The sequence below is a fragment of the Gekko japonicus genome, unplaced genomic scaffold (genome assembly GCF_001447785.1).
Source record: "Gekko japonicus isolate JY-2015 unplaced genomic scaffold, Gekko_japonicus_V1.1 scaffold1584, whole genome shotgun sequence".
In the NCBI taxonomy this organism is placed as follows: Eukaryota; Metazoa; Chordata; class Lepidosauria; order Squamata; family Gekkonidae; genus Gekko; species Gekko japonicus.
In genome coordinates, this window is record NW_015168095.1 from 273,706 (window position 1) to 292,853 (window position 19,148).

The window sequence follows — 19,148 nt, forward strand, 5'->3', positions numbered from 1 at the left end:
CCCAGGTTCAATCCCCGGGCTCTCCCGTTAAGAGGACCCTGGACTTCCCTGGTGGCTTCCCATCCAAGCACTAGCCGAGGCTTGACACCCTGGGGAGCTGCTGGCCTTGGTGGACCGATGATCTCATTCAGTTGAAGGCCGCTTCATGTATTCAAGGGGCGGCTGTTGGACAGTCTCTTACAATGCTATAAACAACAGTTCTGTAAAATGATATACTTTGTGTAGTTTTGGCTTTGCAGTCTGAATTTGCTGGGATTTGCTGCCTGTATACATTTGACACCAGCGCAGTTGACGCCGGCGCAATCCGTCAAGAGCTTGGGTGTGATCGTGGACTCCTCCTTGACTGTGAAGGCCCAAGTCACGCATACTGTCAGGCTGGTGTTTTCTCATTTGTGCCAGACTTGGCAACTGGCCCCTGTCCTGTCACGCCCTGACCTAGCCACAGTAATCCATGCAACGGTCACCTCCAGGCTAGGCTTCTGTAACTCGTCTGCCCTTGAGGCTGGCCCGGAAACTCCAGCTGATCCAGAATGTGGCGGTGCAAGTCCTGATGGGAACGCCACGGGTGGCACATATACAACCTGTGCTGCACCACTTGCACTGGCTTTCAGTGGAGTACCGCGTCAGGTTCAAGAAAAGTCATTTTTGACCACCAAGAGTGCATGCTTCCTTGAGGAAGAACAGAAAATATTCATGAAGGGGAAAGGAATCTGCGACACTTTCCGTGGAGTTTTCCCACTAGTACAGATTCATTTGGGTGGGAAGGGGGGGACCCTCAACAATGCATATCTAATTGTTGCAGTCTAAGTGCTGCTGGCACCATTCCTGCCAGTGAGAGATGCATCCATTCCATGGTGCAAAGGGGCAAAGTCCCCTAAATTTAGAACAATCATGATTTACTGTGTCGCTTGGGCAAAGTGCATTTGTTGCCTTGGAGACAAATAGCTGCAGTGAACAGCTAAGTAAAATTTGTGGAATCGTCATCAATAAATCTTGATTATACATGTGTAAAAAACACATACAATTTGATGATGTGCAGTATGCAGATGTGATACATGATCGTTACATAACCGCTTTAGATGAGTTTCTGGACAGCAGAGAACATTTTTTTTAACGGGAATGTTTATCGGGGTGGTTTTTTGAGGCATTTTGGAATTTGATTTTTGCATTTAATTTTAATTTCTAGTTTTGGCTTAATTGGCACATCAAGGGATGATTCCATGGAACTGTTTTGTCTTCTGCATAAACTCACCCTAATCCTAATCAGGACAAAAGTAGATTTCAGGATACGAGCAATAAAAGCGGAGCAGGATGTGAAACAAAATTTCCTGCTCCAGCTAACCCCTGAACACTGAGCGATGCCATTTCTTACAGGAAGGGGCTGTGGCTCAGTGGTGGAGAACCTGCTTGGCATGCATGTCCAATTCCTCGTATCTCCAGTTAAAAGGACCAGATAGTGTGTGATGTGACAGACCTCTGCCTGAGACCTTGAAGAGCCACCGCCGGTCTGAGTAGACAGGGCTGGTTTTGATGGGCCGAGGGGGGTCTGATTCGGTGTTAGGTTCAAGTGGATGGAATGATCTTGTCCTAAAGGTTATTGCAAATATTTGAGGGTAGGAGACTCCTCGATGGGTCTGTATCAAGTGAACACCATCTGAGTGTTTCGAAGTAGGACTCCATACATAGATCTCTTCCATGTGTTTGACTGGGTCACTTAAACCAAGCAAGTAACGGTGCCTTCAGTTGAATTATGCTGGTTTGATTAATTAGTTTAATTAGAGAAAGTAGAAAGTTCTTGGGAGTGATTGGTGTTTACTTCCTGGGGCTAGCTGTTGTTCACTTACTTCATCTAATGGAACCTGAAACAGGGGATCTGGTCAGTATGACATGCCACATTGTGCCTCCTTTGCCTTGTTGTTTTGTTGCTTGCTGGCAAAACACAAAAATGAAACTCATGCGCTCTCCACTGTTTCAGGCCTGCATCTATGACGTGCCAGGTATAACAGGACGTATCGAGCATAAGGCTTGTAAGGGTCCATCATGCCACCGATGGCACGCCTTCTGTGCTCCTCACATCTTCCATTCTGACCACTTCATCACTACTTGATAGGACAGAATTCACAAGATGGATTCCATTAATTTATGGACCTGACTTGGGTCACTGTTAGGAGACAGATTGGCTTATGAGTATTTTAAATAAACAAATACTAACTAAATGAAATGATAAACTCAACACAGTAATGCTGTGTAAAGTCAAGACTAGCTCATAGAAGCTGGTTGAGTGTCAAGAAGTGTGTCAAATGTGCAGGAATGGGCAAAATGAAATATTAAAGCCATAGCCCATTGAACATCTGCAGGGTAGGGAATTTTGCCTTCCTACCCATTAAAACTGCAGATAGGATGACTGTGTCCCTGTTGGTTTTTATGGCTCTCTCAGCAGTTTTTCATACTGCTGTTAACCATGGTGTCCTTCTAGGCTACTTTGTTGGGATGGGATTGGGGGATCTTTGTTAAAATGGCTCTGGTAGCCCCTGGAGGGCTGTTTGCTGGAAGGCGGTGTAGTGAGACTGCTGCTCTACTTTGTGGGTTTTGCTGGGTGGCTGTGCTGTGGGATTCCTTCTGCATGAAATCACGGCAGAAGGTTTACCTGGAGAATTGGGGCATGGGGTCATCAATATGCAGGTGACTTGCAGCTCCATTTTCCTTTTTCTCAGATGTCAGGGAAGTAGTGGTGGTCCAAAGCTGGTTTTTGCCATCAGTGAAGGACTGGAGGTGGGGAAATCAACTGCGTCTCGATCCAGATACAACAGGTATGACAGAGTTAGCCTAAGAGTCACTCTAGAAGTAGGCATCCAGCCTGATTGGGACGGGGCTGCTAGCCCTCTTAAATATAAGGTCCAGAGCTTATTGGTTTATTTATGCACTATAAAGTTATATGTCCAGCTGCCAAGCCCCTGAGGCCGGGGCCACTTCCCCATTGGGGCGTTCGATCTTCCTCCAGCCTTAACAGCAACAATCAGGTCTCAGGGGAGTAGCTAAGATGCTTCCTTAATTGCATAAGTCTCTCAAACTCCAGGGCTCCAGAGCCGTATTCCTGTTGGCGGCCCTGCTCTCAGGGCTTCCTGCACTAGCCAGTGTGCTGACTCCAACCCCCCCCCCCAACTTCTTCCTGCTTTGGCTTCTGTCCACCTCTTCCGTGCCACACCTGCTTTCTAGCTCACTTGGCCTTCTCTTGATCAAGTGTTTCCTCCAGAGGACACCCTTACTCCTGAGGAGGCTAATATTGGCCGTCATTCCCCCTGCGGAGTCGTGAGTTATCCTTGGGATCTGGTCCTGCCTCTTCTCTCCTCTCTTCTACTTAGTGGTGGTCCATCTTGGGGCTCTTCCTGGGTCCCCCCACTTCTCCCTCCATCCCGGGGTGCCACGAGGTGTGATACTCCTACCTTTCAGAAAAAACTACCAAGGGGACTTCAAAGTTCTTCAGTATCTGGCACTGCTTCAGGATGGCGTGGTGGCAAAGAGTGCTTTTGTCCAACACAAACTGGTATGCAAGGCGGCTCATAAGAGTCTTGATGACATCCATAACAGACTGCTGTCTTGTCCTCTGTGTGAGAACCTCTTTGAAGAGCATTTGGAAACTTTGAGCTGTCCCTCATGTGACTTTTCCTCTGCGAGACTTCCACTCATAACATATTGCTCCGGTGCTGTGTCATCTTCATTGGCTTCCAGCTGGTACGTGGTTCAGAATGCTAGTGTGACCCAAATGGCTGGTGACATCTTGTGTCATCGGCTGAGTCCCTGCTCTGTGTCCCGCTGCAATCCAAAGCAAGGCAGATGGCTCTGGCAAAGGACCTTCTTTCTCAGCAGTTGTCCCTGACATTGGAATGCCTTCCTTGGAAGGCCTGTTGGTCTCCATCGTTCCTGATCTTCTAGTACAAAGTGAAGACTTGGACAGGGGATGGGGGATTGGACTGCTGGATGATGCTCCCCTTCCTCATTATTAGTTATTTCCTTGACTTTGGCTTCCTAGGTGTGGATTGTATTTTTATGAAACAATGTTTTCTATTCTTTCACCGTTAAACTTGTTGACTGTCTTGAGGCTCCTAGGGGTACAAAGAAGGTATAGAAGTGTGTCAGACTCCTGTGGAAGGAAGAATGGTGTAGCAGAATGGGGGATGGGTTTAGTGCAGCCAGTCCTTGGGACAGTTGGCTGTAGATAATACAGGGATCTTTGGCATAGGTCACGCTGTTTGTTCATAGAAGCCCCTGGCTTAGCATTAGGTCTGGGTGGTGCTGGAAAGTTCTGTCAAGTCCAGTGTTCCCTCTAAGCTGAGTTGGTGTGAGCTAGCTCACAGTTTTTTAGCCTCCAGCTCACAGATCTTTGCTCTAGCTCAGGAAGGATGGTCTCAAAGCAAACTAATTTATGCAGCAACCAAATGGCTCGCTCGCAACTTTAATGCCCGTAGCTCACAAAGTAGGATTTTTGCTCACAAGACTCCACAGCTTAGAGGGAACATTGGTCAAGTCATAGCTGACTTATGGAGACCCCACAGGGTTTTCAAGGCAAGAGACAACAGAGGTGGTTTGCCATTGCCTACTTCCATTTACTGACTCTGGTCTTACTTGTTGGTCGCCCATCCAAGTACTAAGCGGGCCAACCCAGCTTAGCTTTGAGATCTGACAAGATCAGGCAAGCCTGGGCCATCCAGGTCAAGGCAATTAGGTCTTCCTTTCTGTAAATACAAATTCATAATGCCGTCAGAAGGCATGGCCCCATGACAGGAGTAGCTAAACTTGCTCAAAGTCCTTGATTTGGTCCTAAGTAAGACTCAAGACCTGGTGAGAGATGTAAAAGTGATTGCACCGCTTGGGAACAGTGATCATAATGTTGCTGAGTTCAACACTTGTATAAATAGGGAATTGGCCAAAAAGACTCACACAACCACTTTTAACTTTAAAAGGGGTAACTTCTCTGATATGAGGGGACATGTGGGGAGGAAACTGAAAGAAAAAGTAGAAAGGGTCAAAACCATTGGGGAAGCTTGTAAACTATTTAAAACTATGATCCTAGAAGCTCAAAAAAAAATATTCCGCAGGTTAGGAAAGGCACAAACAGGTATAGGAAAAAGCCTGCATGGTTAACAAACAAAGTAATGGAAGCTGTAAAAGGTAGAAAGGATTCCTTTAAGCAGTGGAAAGCTAGTCACAGTGGAGCTGATAAAACGGAACACAGGCTATGGCAAATAAAATGCAAGTCTGTGGTCAGGCAGGCAAAAAGGGAATATGAGCAGCATATAGCGAAAACCGTAAAGACCAACAATAAAACTTTCTTCAAATACATTAGAAGCGGGAAACCAGCCAGGGAGGCAGTGGAGCCCTTGGATGACCAAGGGGTAAAAGGAGTACTGAAGGATGATAGGGAAATGGCTGAGAAGCTAAATGCATTTTTTGCCTCTGTCTTCACTGTGGGAGATGAGAAGTGCTTGACCACTCCAGAACTGCTGATTTCGGGAGGGGTGTTGAAAGACCTGAGTCAGATTGAGGTGAAGAGGGAGGAGGTCCTAAAACTGATAGACAACTTAAAAACTGAAAAATCACCAGGCCCAGATGGCATACATCCGAGAGTTCTGAAAGAACTCAAATGTGAACTTGTAGATCTCCTGACAAAGATATGTAATCTTTCCTTAAAATCTGCCTCCATTCCTGAGGATTGGAAGGTAGCAAATGTCACTCCCATCTTTAAAAAGGGTTCCAGAGGAGATCCAGGAAATTACAGGCCAGTCAGTCTGACGTCGATACCGGGTAAATTGGTGGAAACCATTATTAAGGAAAGAATTAGTAGGCACATAGATGAACAAAACCTATTGAGGCAGACTCAGCACGGTTTCCGTAAGGGAAGATCTTGTCTCACTAACCTGTTAGTGTTCTTTGAGGGGGTGAACAAACATGTGGACAAGGGGGATCCAATAGATATTATTTACCTTGACTTCCAGAAAGCTTTTGATAAAGTTCCTCATCAAAGGCTCCTAAGTAAGCTCAAAAATCATGGGATAGAAGGACAAGTCCTTTTATGGATCAAAAACTGGCTAGTTCATAGAAAACAGAGAGTGAGTGTAGGTGGGCAATTTTCTCAGTGGAGGGTGGTAAGCAGTGGGGTACCGCAGGGATCAGTACTTGGTCCACTGCTTTTTAACTTGTTCATTAATGATTTGGAGATGGGAGTAAGCAGTGAAGTGGCTAAATTTGCGGATGATACAAAGTTGTTCAGGGTGGTGAAAACCAGTGAGGATTGTGAGGCACTCCAAGGGGATCTGTCAAGGATGGGCGAGTGGGCGTCAACATGGCAAATGGGGTTCAATGTGGCCAAGTGCAAGGTGATGCACATTGGAGCCAAAAATCCTAAATATAAATACACATTGATGGGGTCTGAACTGGCAGAGACTGAGCAAGAGAGAGATCTTGGAGTTGTAGTGGATAACTCACTGAAAATGTCGAGACAGTGTGTGACTGCAATAAAGAAGGCCAATGCTATGCTGGGGATTATTAGGAAGGGTATTGAAAACAGATCAGCCAATATAATAATGCCCCTATATAAATCAATGGTGAGACCTCATTTGGAATACTGTGTGCAGTTCTGGGCACCACACCTTAAAAAGGATATTATAGCTTTGGAAAAAGTGCAGAAAAGGGCAACTCGAATGATAAAAGGGTTGGAACACTTTCCCTATGAGGAAAGGTTAAAGCGCTTAGGGCTCTTTAGCTTGGAGAAAAGACGACTGAGGGGTGACATGATCGAGGTTTATAAGATTATGCATGGGAAAGAGCAGGTAAAGAAAGAGGTACTTTTCTCCCTTTCTCACAATACAAGAACTCGTGGGCACTCCATGAAACTGCAGAGCGGTCGGGTTAGAACGGATAAAAGGAAGTACTTCTTCACCCAAAGAGTGATTAACACATGGAATTCACTGCCACAGGAAGTGGTGGGTGCTACAAGCATGGACGGCTTCAAAAGGGAATTAGATAAGCATATGGAGCAGAGGTCCATCAGTGGCTATTAGCCACAAGGTATACATAGGGACTCTGGGGCAAGGGATGCTCTGTCTTCTTGGTGCTTGGGGGTTCAACAGTGGGAGGGCTTCTAATGTCCTGGCCCCACTGGTGGACCTCCTGATGGCACCTGGTATTTTGGGCCACTGTGTGACAGAGTGTTGGACTGGATGGGCCTTTGGCCTGATCCAACATTGGCGTCTCTTATGTTCTTATGCTCACTGTAAGAGCCACATAGAATAAACATCAGACGTTTGAGAGCCACAAGACATTAACAAATATCACACACCCATTTTTATTTTAAAATATGCAGATTTGCTTTTTCTCAACATTAAATGAGACTGACAAAAATAAAAACAAAAGGAGGTAAAAACAGATATTGATAATGATATTTATTTGTCCAATGATATTTATTTGTTTGCTAATGATATTTATTTGTTTGCTAATGATATTTATTTGTCAAAGAGAGAGAGAGAAGGGGAAAGAAAGAATGAAAGACCTGGAAAGAGAGCGAGAGAGCAAATAGATGGGAGGGAGAAAAGGCCTGCCTCCCCTTCACTTCCCCAGCCGCCCTGCCAGGAGCTGCACAATGTGTGTGAAAGAGCCGTACAATGTGGCTCCCGAGCTGCAGTTTGGCCACCCCTGGCCTGTGACATTCTCACTGCAATCTCCTCTCTCGTCGTCTTGTCTGGCATCTCCTTTGGGCTTGGCTTATTGCTAACCATGATGCTTTTATAATTCTCAGCAACAGGTAAGAGTGGCCGGCCCTAGGGAACACTGCTGTCATCCTGGAGAGGACAAATACTCCTCCTGTTTTCAGTTTGCATTTAGGTGGTGGTACTGTTTTGAAATGTTGAACGCCGTTGCTTTCTCACTGATGGCAGCAGAAAGCTGAGGGTGCTCAGCATCAGGCCCCAGGTGCTCACCACATTTAAATATTGGGACCTTTTAATCCTGAACTGTGAGTATGAGAGCCCTACAGAATGCAAAATACCTGTGGAGTAATCATTCCAGGGTTTGCACCAGCGTCAACAAATACAAGAAGGTTAGCAGAAATCATGCTTTGCTGATGGAATAAGCACAATCAAGTACTTGTCATGAGATAATTACAGTGCTTTTTAATTTATTTTTACTAAGCACATTTGCAGTCCAATTTAGGCTCAAACAGCAACTCACACTTGGAACAAGATGCAGTTCCAGGAACACCTGAAAACCTCCCCTTTCTCCTTTCAGCTAATGATTTCTAAGCTGCACTCTAATGTTTACAGAGAACAACCACTATTCAAATTGGCCTGCAGCAATGGAAAACGAGGTGAACTCCTCCGGGATTTAAATTTAGCCATTTAGTAACTTCTTTAGGAGTTTTTTTTTAAAAAAATATGTTGTTATCATGACACTCAGTTTAACGTTTGCATGAGTAAATTATCCTCTTGCTCCGTTAGATGAGAAAGGTTTTTCCGCACTATCGTTTAAAAAATAAGCCATTAAAATTTTGTAACGTATTTAGCTAATTTATTTTAATGCTTTGTTGATCAAACACCTTGCAGAATTAAGAACACAATATGTATCTGTGCACATTTACAAACGAATTGTATGCATCATGTTTCTCTTGTTTCTGGCTTCTAAGTCTGGGTTTTAGTAATTCTGGCCGTGGTCACATGGGCAATTTGGCCCGACGCAGCCGCCCCTCCCCTCCAGATCAGATGGGCGCAGAGTCACACAGCCACATCTGTCAGGTGTTCCCACGGCGTACTCATCCCACCATAGGATGACTTGGAGCTGGGTTTTTTTTTTTAATTTTGAAGTTTTATTGAGGAAATTCCATTAAAAATACAATCAGAACATTAATACACGGACTAACAATTATGTTAAAATTGAAGTGATCTAAAAATATAAACATAACAGGTGGAGAGAGCATAATTATAGGTATCACTTTGGAATCAGATTGAGCATGGAAGAAATTATAAAAGAACATAACCTGTCAGCCAAAACATTAAGTACTCGATGCAGTATAACATATTGGTGTTGCACCTCAGGTATATAAGAGATCAATGTATGTAGACAATAGGGAAATAATCATTTTTCCATTGAGCAGTATTTTGAGATGAATAGCTCCAAAGATGTTTTATTAATGGAAGCCATTTTTCACTTAAGTCAACCCTTATTAGATCACCATTGACTCTGGATATACTATCTGTTACCTTGTCTAGTATACAGTATTCCCATAGTTTAGCATGCCAATGCTCAATAGTAGGGGAAACATTCCTTTCCAATGTTGGGCAATAAGGCTTTTAGCTACAGCTAGCATTATTAAAATAAGTTCTTTGCGAGCTCTTGGTAATTTCCTAGTGTCCCAGAGATTAAGTACAGCTGCAGGGGTTAAGGGAACCTCATGTCTTGTATATAATTTGATGTATGACAATATTTGGACCCAGAAGCTTTGAATAATTTTGCATGTCCACAAGCAGTGTAAGAAAGTCCCCTTTTCCCCACATGCAGATGCAGATTCCAACATGCAGATGACTTAGAAGGTGTGACATGAGATATTGTGACTGGTGTTAAGTACCACCGTGAGAGAATTTTATAAGTTAGTAGTTGGATATTAAAACACCGGGATGTTAAAACAGGAGATTTCCATATTTGCATCCATTGTGTGTCTGACAGTACAATTTGGAGATCTTTGTGCCATGCTGACTGGTAATGAAGCAGCACTAATTTGTTTGGTGTAGTCAAGATCTTGTATACCTTTGAGGTGAGAACTTTAGTATGGACATTTTTATTCTCCAGTAGTTTTTCAAATTCTGTTAATGATGTTTTTAGGCTATGTGAGGAGTCTAATGAGTTAAGAGAGGACAGGAGATTATTTAGCTGAAAATATTCAAACCAAGGGATGACAATACCATGATCTTTTTTCTAGTTTTGCCTTAGCATTTAGATGACCCTGGACAGTATAACATCAATAAATCAGGTAATACGTGCCATTCTCCATTGGTGAAAAGAATGTTTTCCATATCCAGGTAGGAACCATGGTTGACCCACAAAACTGGTGAGAAGTGAGGTTGGTGGGGATTGGAGCTGGGTTAAAAAGGTACCACATCACAAGTGGTGTTTTTGGTTCCCTGGGCATTCATTGCGCATGGCCGGATGTCTGAACGCGGGGGAGCATGTGCAGAACAGATCTGGCCGTCTGATCTAGCTACAGTGACCCATGCAATGGTCATTTCCAGACTGGACTATTGTAACTTTCTCTATGTGGGGCTGCCCTTGACTCTGCTTTAGCAGCTGGTGCAGAACACAGCAACATGGGTGTTGACAGCAATGCCTGTGCGGGCTTGTATCCACCCAGTGCTGCGTGAACTGCACTGGCTGCCTATTGAATTCCGGATCCATTTCAAGAGGAAGAGAAGAGGAAGATTGGATTTATCCCCCGCCCTTCACTACCTAAGGGAGTCTCAGAGCTGTTTACAAACTCCTTTCCCTTCCCCTCCCCACAACAGACACCCTGTGAGGTGGGCAGGGCTGAGAGAGCTCTGACAGAAATGGCTCTTTTTCAAGGACAGCTCTTATCAGAACTATGGCTTGCCCAAGGTCATCCAGCAAGGTACATGTGGAGGAGTGGGGAATCAAACCCGGCTCTCCCAGATTAGAGTCCACACACTCAACCACTACACCAAACTAGCTCAAAGGTGCTGGTGCTTACCTTTAAAGCCCTATATGGCCAGGGGCCAGCGTACCTTTGGGACCGCCTCTTCCCACATGAGTTCTGGAGGACACTGAGGTCCACAAAACAACATCTTCTAGCAGTCCCTGGCCCCAGGGGCGTCCGACTAGCCTCGTCCAGGGCCAGAGCTTTCTCGGCCCTGGCCCCCACCTGGTGGAATGAGCTTCCATATGAGATCAGGGCCCTGCAGGATCTATTGCAGTTCTGCAGGGCCTGCAAGACGGAGCTCTTCCACCGGGCCTTTGGTTGAGGTGGCGGACATCCCTCTTCCCTCCTGGCTATCTCCCCTCTCGTGGCCTGGCTCTAAATAGATATCTGGGTATCCACTGTTGAACTTTTAAATAATCTGATTGACATCAGAACTAACTTGTTTACATGGTATTTTATGGTTTTATTGTTTTAAATTGTTATTTTAATGGTATTACATTAAGATTGAGGTAAACCACCCTGAGCCCACCTGAGGGGAGGGCGGTATAGAAATCAAATGAATAAATAAATAAATAGACCTACAGATCTGTTCCTGACAATAGGAAGGGTTTTTAATGTTTGCCTATGTGCGCATATGTGTGCCCATGCACGCGCATGCGTGTGCATGTGTTTTGAAAAATTTTCAGGCAGCGTGCTCTGTGGCTGAGGTGCTCCAGTAATGTGGATGCTTGACCATGGGATGTGTGTGTGGGTAACCTGCAGCAGGGTGTGCTGTCCAGATGATATGCCCCGCAACACTTTAAAATGGTACAATTAGAGGCGGCACCATACCGCCCCAAGCTGCCAGTGTGACCACAGCCTCTGATTACTCATGAAGTCCAAATACTGGCTTACCCTCCCCCTCCATTGGGTAGTGCATAGTGGAAAGTGCCCTCAAGTCACAACTAACTTGTGGTGACCCTGTAGGGTTTTCAAGGCAAGAGACGAATAGAGGCGGCTTGCCATTGTCTGCCTCTGCGTAGCAACCCTGGACTTCCTTGGTGGTCTCCCATCCAAGTACTGACCAGGGCCAGTCTTGCTCGGCTTCTGAGATTTGATGAGATTGAACTCGCCTGGGCCACCCAGGTCAGGGCAGTGCTTAGTCTCATTAAAAAAAACACCCTTGCTGCTGTGTTGGCTCTCTGTAGCGCCCTCCTAGAACACGCCCACCAACCTCTCATCCCAAAGAATTCTCACATCCTCAGCAGGCAATGCTTGCAAGTGTCAGCCACTCCTCAAACCTCCTCTATTATCCAAGGTGAGACAGAGGTGATGCATTTCTTGCTGTTGGTGGAAAGTGCTATCAAGTTGCAGCCAACTTACGGTGACCCCGGAGGGCTTTCAAGGCAAGAGACGTTCAGAGGTGGTTTGCCATGGCCTGCCTTCACATAATGGCCCTGGCATTCCTTAGTGGTCTCTCATCCAAATACTAACTAGGAAGTGTATATTTTACTTGCAGGAGGAAAATGAAGTGTTGGGTCTGCAAAGGGTAGATACAGATTTCTTTCGCTAGAGAAGTTTACGTTGGGGAGTGGCTAGGGAGGGGTGGGTCGCTTGGCTGGTGACTACCTAAGGGAGGCTCAAAGATGTGAGTGGAGCCTTGGCTTGCTGTGTGCGTCACCACCCTTATCCACCTGTCTGTGCCCACGACTTCCATGTGAGCTGCAGCAGGGGCACTGCTTTGCCAGGAGAGGCATCATAAGGCCCTCGGAGGATTCTGCCTGACAGTGGGGAAGAGGAGCCAGCTAAAGACACACTGAAGTTTCACAGCAAGCTCTGATTAGCTTTGATTGGCTGCTACGCTAACTATGGTTTGTTGAGCAAACCATGGTTTAAACTGTGGTTTGTGTGTCATCTGAAAGGAGCTACTATGGGAACCACTAATAAGATGAGCAATAAACGCTTATATTCCTCGTCAACATTAAAAAACCTGCAGGAATAAATGAATGAATGAGCCCATACTCAAATACACTTTGAAAAAGCAAACTCTTTGTTTCATGAATAACATTAAGACATTAAACTAGTTGGGAATTAAAAACACCTTTTCGGTACAGCTGGGAGAACTGGGAAGGGATTCCACAGATAGGGTGGAATCCGGACCTTCCTGCCATACAATACCTGGCCGCAAATAACACCCACCATATATACTCACATGTATACTTAGCTATACTCATATGCTAAGGGTTCCCTATTGTCTTTGGCGTTTTTCAACAATACATGGTAGCATGATCCAGAGAGCTAAAGAGAACAGCCCCCATCTTTCTCCTTGTCCACGAAGGCTTCAGGAGTTACCCCTTCGAAGTGGGGGGATGAGACCTCCTTTTGGTGTTTACGTCTTGTCAATTGTAATCATGACAGATATCCTCATACTCCTAATTAAAGGGTTGGGGGGGGGAATCAACCAAACACCAAGCTTGAGAGTGGAGCGATATATAATTTGGCGTGACATTATGAGACAGATCCGCTCCTGGCATGTGAAGGATGGGAAAGGTCACCAGCCCCGTGCTGCAGCCTTTTGGAATGGTGGAATTAAGTTCAAACTCTGGATGTTTTTTAAGCCTTAAACCTCTCGGGATGCCTTTCGTAGCATTGTGGAGCAGAATAACACTGCAGTAAATGAAATACACTGCACTGGATTAAAGGGTTATTTCCCCTGTGTGCCAAGCTGACACAGAATGCTTAAACCGCTGGTTGTTTTTGCGTTGTCTCTATCTGCGGACGGCCTGCTCCCTTCCTGACGCAGTGCTGCTTTGCGGGCTTCACCTGCGAGGTTGTTTTTTTTCCTGTCCAGCTTTGCAAATGTGGAACAATTTTACACAGCAAGGAATCAAAGCAACATAACTGAAATGGGGGGTGGGATGGCATAGGCTTCCATGTGTGGGGAAACTGATGCAGGCAAGTGCAAAGAGGCCTTTTCAGATCTGCTTGTGTAAAAGCAGAAGGGCAGCTTGGCTGTTTATCTGACACAGGGCTGATCATTTGGGGTGAATAGAAAATCTCCTCCAAGTGACCAGGGAAAGATGTTTATGTAAACTGAAAAGAGATTACACTTTTGGGCTGTCAGTTTGCCACAAATGAGCAAAATAGGTGTGTGCAGCTAGCCAGGTTGTGGGCTCATAGGGCTGAGGGCTAGTCTGACCCCTACCTGGGTCCCTAGAGCCTGTGCTGGTTCCTTTGTCATATTGGAGCAGAACCAGAAAGGAAAGGGGTCAAGACCCCTTGCAACATGCAATGTCCTCTGCCTCAAGAGAGCAGAAGGCAGTTTGAAAGATGAATCCCTTTACACTTTATGACATTTATAACTCTCAAAGTAGCTTTCAAGAGATAATAGAAAAGCATAGAAATTAGAAAACAATCCAATATCATCAAGATAAAAAAGAGGGCAGCAGAATGTAGTATGAATGGATCAGTCTCCAAATTGGGCAGAAGCTTTTTGGAAGAACAGTTTGAGACATCAGAGGAATATTCAAGAGCACAGTTGCCACCACTAAAGAGGCCCTGCCTGTTGTTAGTGGGATGGAGATATTCCCTCATTTCTTCTCCATTATTTTCTCAGTCCTTTTAGGTTTTGTGTGCTGGTCCAATTGTCTTCTGGCACAGAAAGAGAATCTCAGAATGGATTTTGTATGTGCACAAAAGTGGAGGGGGAAGACACTGCTTTTTAAATGTTTCCCTTCTGCACTAGTGCTCTAGCACAGAATAAACATTTTAAGAATACAAAATCCAACAATTAAACATTTAAACATTTAAAATTACAACCCGCCTTGTCCCCCTTGTTCTTGTTTTCCTTGTTCATGTTGCTGTTTTGGAGGAGGATACTAGCACTCCAGTGGGGAATATTTTTAAAAAAATAATGAAGAAGTCGCTTTCCTAGAAGAAGAAGAAAACTAGTCCTCTGAGGGTTTTTTGTTTTTATGTTGCCTTTCTGAAAGCCTGAAACACATCTGAAAGAGCCACAGACCCCAGTATTATCAGAGATACTCTGATAAAACAATCCTGGTAATTCAGAAGTCCAAAACTACAAGCAGAAATTCAGCAGGGAAGAATTCCTCAAGCATCTCTAAGCCTCAGTATTGCCCGTGGGGAGACCTGAGCATTTCCCCAAATGATCTTAATTCCCAGGGAAGAAGAGGATGGGGTACCTGAGGGAAAGTGCTTCTGAACAGATCCCCAGCCTCGGCCATTTAGAGCTTTAAAGGTCAATGCCAATAGCTTGAACTTAGGCCATAAACAACTGGCATCTAATGAGGATTGAGAAGAATAAGTGTTTTACATACTCGCTGCAGGCTGTAACTAGGAGCCTGGCTGCTGCTTTCTGCATGAATTGAACTATCCAAACTTTCTTTAAAGGCAGCCCCATTTGCAATTCTCAAACAGAGAAGGTGTTTCTTCAAAGACGTTTGCAAACACTATTTAACCAGAGGCAACAGTGGGACAAGCAGCCGGTGTGCAAATTTCCTATGGTTGATTGCTATCATTTTATATGCACATTAGTCTGCAGTAAACTAACTTCTATCAGGCTGAGTTTGAGTCCAGTGGCACCTTTAAGACCAACAAAGTTTTATTCAAGCTATAAGCACCCCACTTCAAAGAAGAAGATACAGTCAAGTTGCGTCCCTGCTTGAGAGGAGACGGATGGCGGGGTCTCAATTAATTACTCTCAGCATTCCACAATTAAGGATACATTAATCTCCAGTTTTGACATATTTATTTCCTTCCCTGTTTCCTCCCCAAAATTGAACCCAAAAAACGGGAACCATATAAATGAAGCTTATTATCCCTGTTTGATCCTTGAATCTGTTAAACATTATGCTGTGTGATCAGGGGTCGTTTTGTAGAAAAAGAGCTAGGGGAACTCATTAGCATAACTCATTAACATATGCTGCACCCCCTGACATCACCGGAGGTGTGTCATAAGGCCACACCCCCTGACATCACCGAAAGTGTGTCATAAGGCCACACACCCCGCCCCCAACGGTCCCGGCCGCCACCGCCGGCCTTGCAGCTCCACTGCCGAGCCCTATGAGGGGCCCGGCGGTGGACCTGCAAGGCCAGTGGGAGTGCAAGGAAGCCCCGCGAAGGCCCTCCCTGGCCCCAGGCAGGCAGGGGTGGGGAGAGGCAGGGAGGAAGCAACTTACCCTCCCTCTTCTCCTCCCTCCTCCTGCCTGAATGAGGGCCGGAAGCGGGGCATCCGGAAGTGGGGGGCGGGGCTTCGTCATGTGCCCTGCCCCCCGTACCTCACCCAGGGGAACTGCGATCCCCCGCGTTCCCCCCCGAAATGACCTCTGTGTGTGATACTTTACTTCTCATCCTCTATCTGTATGTATGGACTAGCAATTTCCATTTTTGTTTCTGTCTAGACTCTAATTGGCCCTTCCTGGCAACTAAACCCCCCCCCCCATATGCAATGGTTGAAGAAATTCTGTTTCAATGTATCTGAAGAAGTGTGTTTGCACATAAAAGCTTATACCTTGAATAAAACTTTGCTGGTCTTAAAGGTACCACTGGACTCAAACTTTGTTCGCTGCTTCAGACAAACACGGCTACCTACCAAATCTGTCTTCGATCAGGCTGGTGTTTTAATGGGCTATTCTTAGTAGACAGGTGAATTGCCCTGAAGGTATAATACTTACGGGAAAGTTCATCTGTAGATGTGCATCTTTATGTCTGCGGTATAAGTGGCCACTCAGTGGGTGCGTTCAGATGTGCCGTTTCAGCCAGCATAAACTGTACCGGTTGGAACCGGTGCAGTTTATGCCGGCTGAAACGCGATCACACTCACCTCCTGTCTGCGCAGCCCATCGCAATACGCCCGTCCACACTCGTCGTCGGTTTTTTTTTTTTAACTTAGTTTGCCCATGCGCATAGGCAGCCATCCATAGATGGCGATCTTCGCGCATGCGCAAAAAACCCTGTCTTACATTTAAACTTTAAAAGTAAGGACTTACCTTTAAAGTTTAAAGAGCACAGTAGCCTCCCTGAGGTCCCGGACACCTCCGAAACGCTACAGTAAGGCCCTTTTCTTTTTTTAAAAAAAAGCTTTGCCCAAGCGCATATCGCCGTCCTAAAAAAAATGGCGAGGGGAAATCGGAAGCCTCGGGCTTCTGAACGGAAGTAGCTGTGCAACGTTGGAGAGCGATCAGACAGCGGGGTAAAGCGTTTACAACCGTTGCACTCAGGATACCACCACTTGGGGACCTAGTGGCAGAGGACAATGGTTTAAAGGGATTTACAACGGTTAGGGACGGGAGGCAGATGTTCGCCGTGTGAACACCGGTAAGTACACCGGTTGGAACCGGCACCTATACTGTTGTAAATCCCCCGTCTGAACGCCCCCAGTGTCTCATACCAACAATGGAGGTTAAAGAAAAGAGCCCTGATCATCTCAGGGCCAAAGCTTAGTCCCATGTCTTGCCCATTCAAGTATAAAACAAGAGTTCGAAGAAGGAGTGCTGACCAAGTGAGCCAAGTGAGCTTTGACTCACGAAAGTTTGGTGGTGGTGGAAAGTGCCCTCAAGTCAGAGCTGGGTTTCAAGGCAAGAGACGAACGGAGGTGGTTGGCCATGGCCTGCCTCAGCATAGCAACCTTGGGCTTCCCCAGTGGCCTCCCATCCAAGTACTCGTCAGGGCTGACCCTGCTCAATTCCCAAGATCAGGCTGGCCTGGGCCGTCCAGGTCAGGGCCAGAAAAGCGTAAGCAGCCGGCAAATGTTGTCGTAATGCATGGCTGGATGGCTGCAGGCCCTGTTATCTCCAGATACAGCACCAAAAGTGGTCTGGACTGGGGATAAATAGCTTCAAGCAGTGGAATGGGGGAGGGAAGGCAAGGAAGATGGCCCAGGCTAGCCCGATCTCATCAGATCTCAGAAGCTAGTGGTTTGCCAATTGCCTGCCTCTGCGTAGCAACCCTAGACCTCCTTGGTGGTCCCCCATCCAACTACTCACCCGGGCGAATCCTGCTTAGGTTCCAAGTTCTGATGAGATCGGGCTGCATGGCCTATCCAGGTCATGGTACAAAATAGAAAAAATAGGAACGGTTAAAATAAATCACATAAAATAAGAGAACGTGTAAATTTGCTCAAATTGCATCCTGTTTTTACTCAGGTGGCACAGAATTTAGTTTCTTTCAAATCCACCTTTCATATTTCAGAAAGCATTTCTGTTTCTTTCCCTCCAACAGTGGAAAAAGTAGGCTGCTGATGTCAGCGTGGTGGGAATAGAGAGAGCCGTGGCTATGGAGGGCCACAGAAACAGAGACGGGCTTTGTTCCCACTGGCTCTATCCCTTGCAAACTGGGGGGGGGACACATGGCCAGACCTCTGCAGCTGTCCTTGTTGGGAAGCTTCATGGCTTGTTGTGGAAGCCAAGAGCAGCTGTGGTTCCACTCACAGGCAAACAACACCCATTGCCATCCTTAACAGCTCTCCCCCAAATTTTACTTCTGATAATCTTGTTTCAGAATAACAATTTGCAATCTAAATGTGCACTGTCATAATGAGCCTGACTGGTTAGGTCGCCCAGCCGTCTTATTTTCGCTTCCACCACCCAAATGTTCTGGTTTGTCTGTCTCTGGCACAGAGGTTTGGAAGGAGGGGAGAGACCTTGTTATTTTGAAACACTCTAGTTGGAAACACTCCACATTTCCTTAAAAACTGTCGGTGGTTCAGCAGAAACGTGGGACTTAGTTTTGAAAAGAAGCACAATTCTTTGTATTTGGCTGGAACTTTTTAAAACTTCAAATGAAATTAAGTCAACAAATGAAGACGGTGCCTAGTTACTTGGTTCTTGGCAGACCAATTTATTTGATGTCCTTTATAATGACATTTATAATGAGCTGCGGTGGCTCAAGTGGTTAAGATGCTGAACTGCAGGCTGTGGAAGGTCAGTAGTTCAGCAGTTCGAGACCCGAGTGTGCCGCATGACGGAGTGAGCTCCTGTCTCTAGTTCCAGCTCCTGCCAACCTAGCAGTTCGGAAGCAAGAAATTGCAAGTAGATAAATAGGCAGAGGTCTCATCGGGGGGGAGCGCTCCAGTACGGCGCTCCGGAAGAGAACCTCCGGGGGGCGGGGCGGTCACGTGGTGAAGCCCCGCCCCTTCTTCACACCGCCCCCTGCTTCGATCCTCATTCTGCTGGAGAAAGGACGAAGCAGGAGGGTAAGTAGCTGCCTTGCCTGCCTTGCCCCAACCCTCCCTCTGCCTTTGCTTTCGCCGCTCCTGGAGCGGCGAGAGCAAAGGCCAGAACACCCCCCCCTTCTCGCTGCTCCGGAGCAGTGAGGAAGAGGCCCCAACCCTCCCGCTCCCGGTCCGGGAGCGGCGAGAGCAAAGGCCAGAACCCCCCCCTCCTTCTCGCTGCTCCGGAGCCCTCCGGAGCAGCGAGGAAGAGGCCCCAAACCTCCCGCCGCCTTTGCTTTCGCC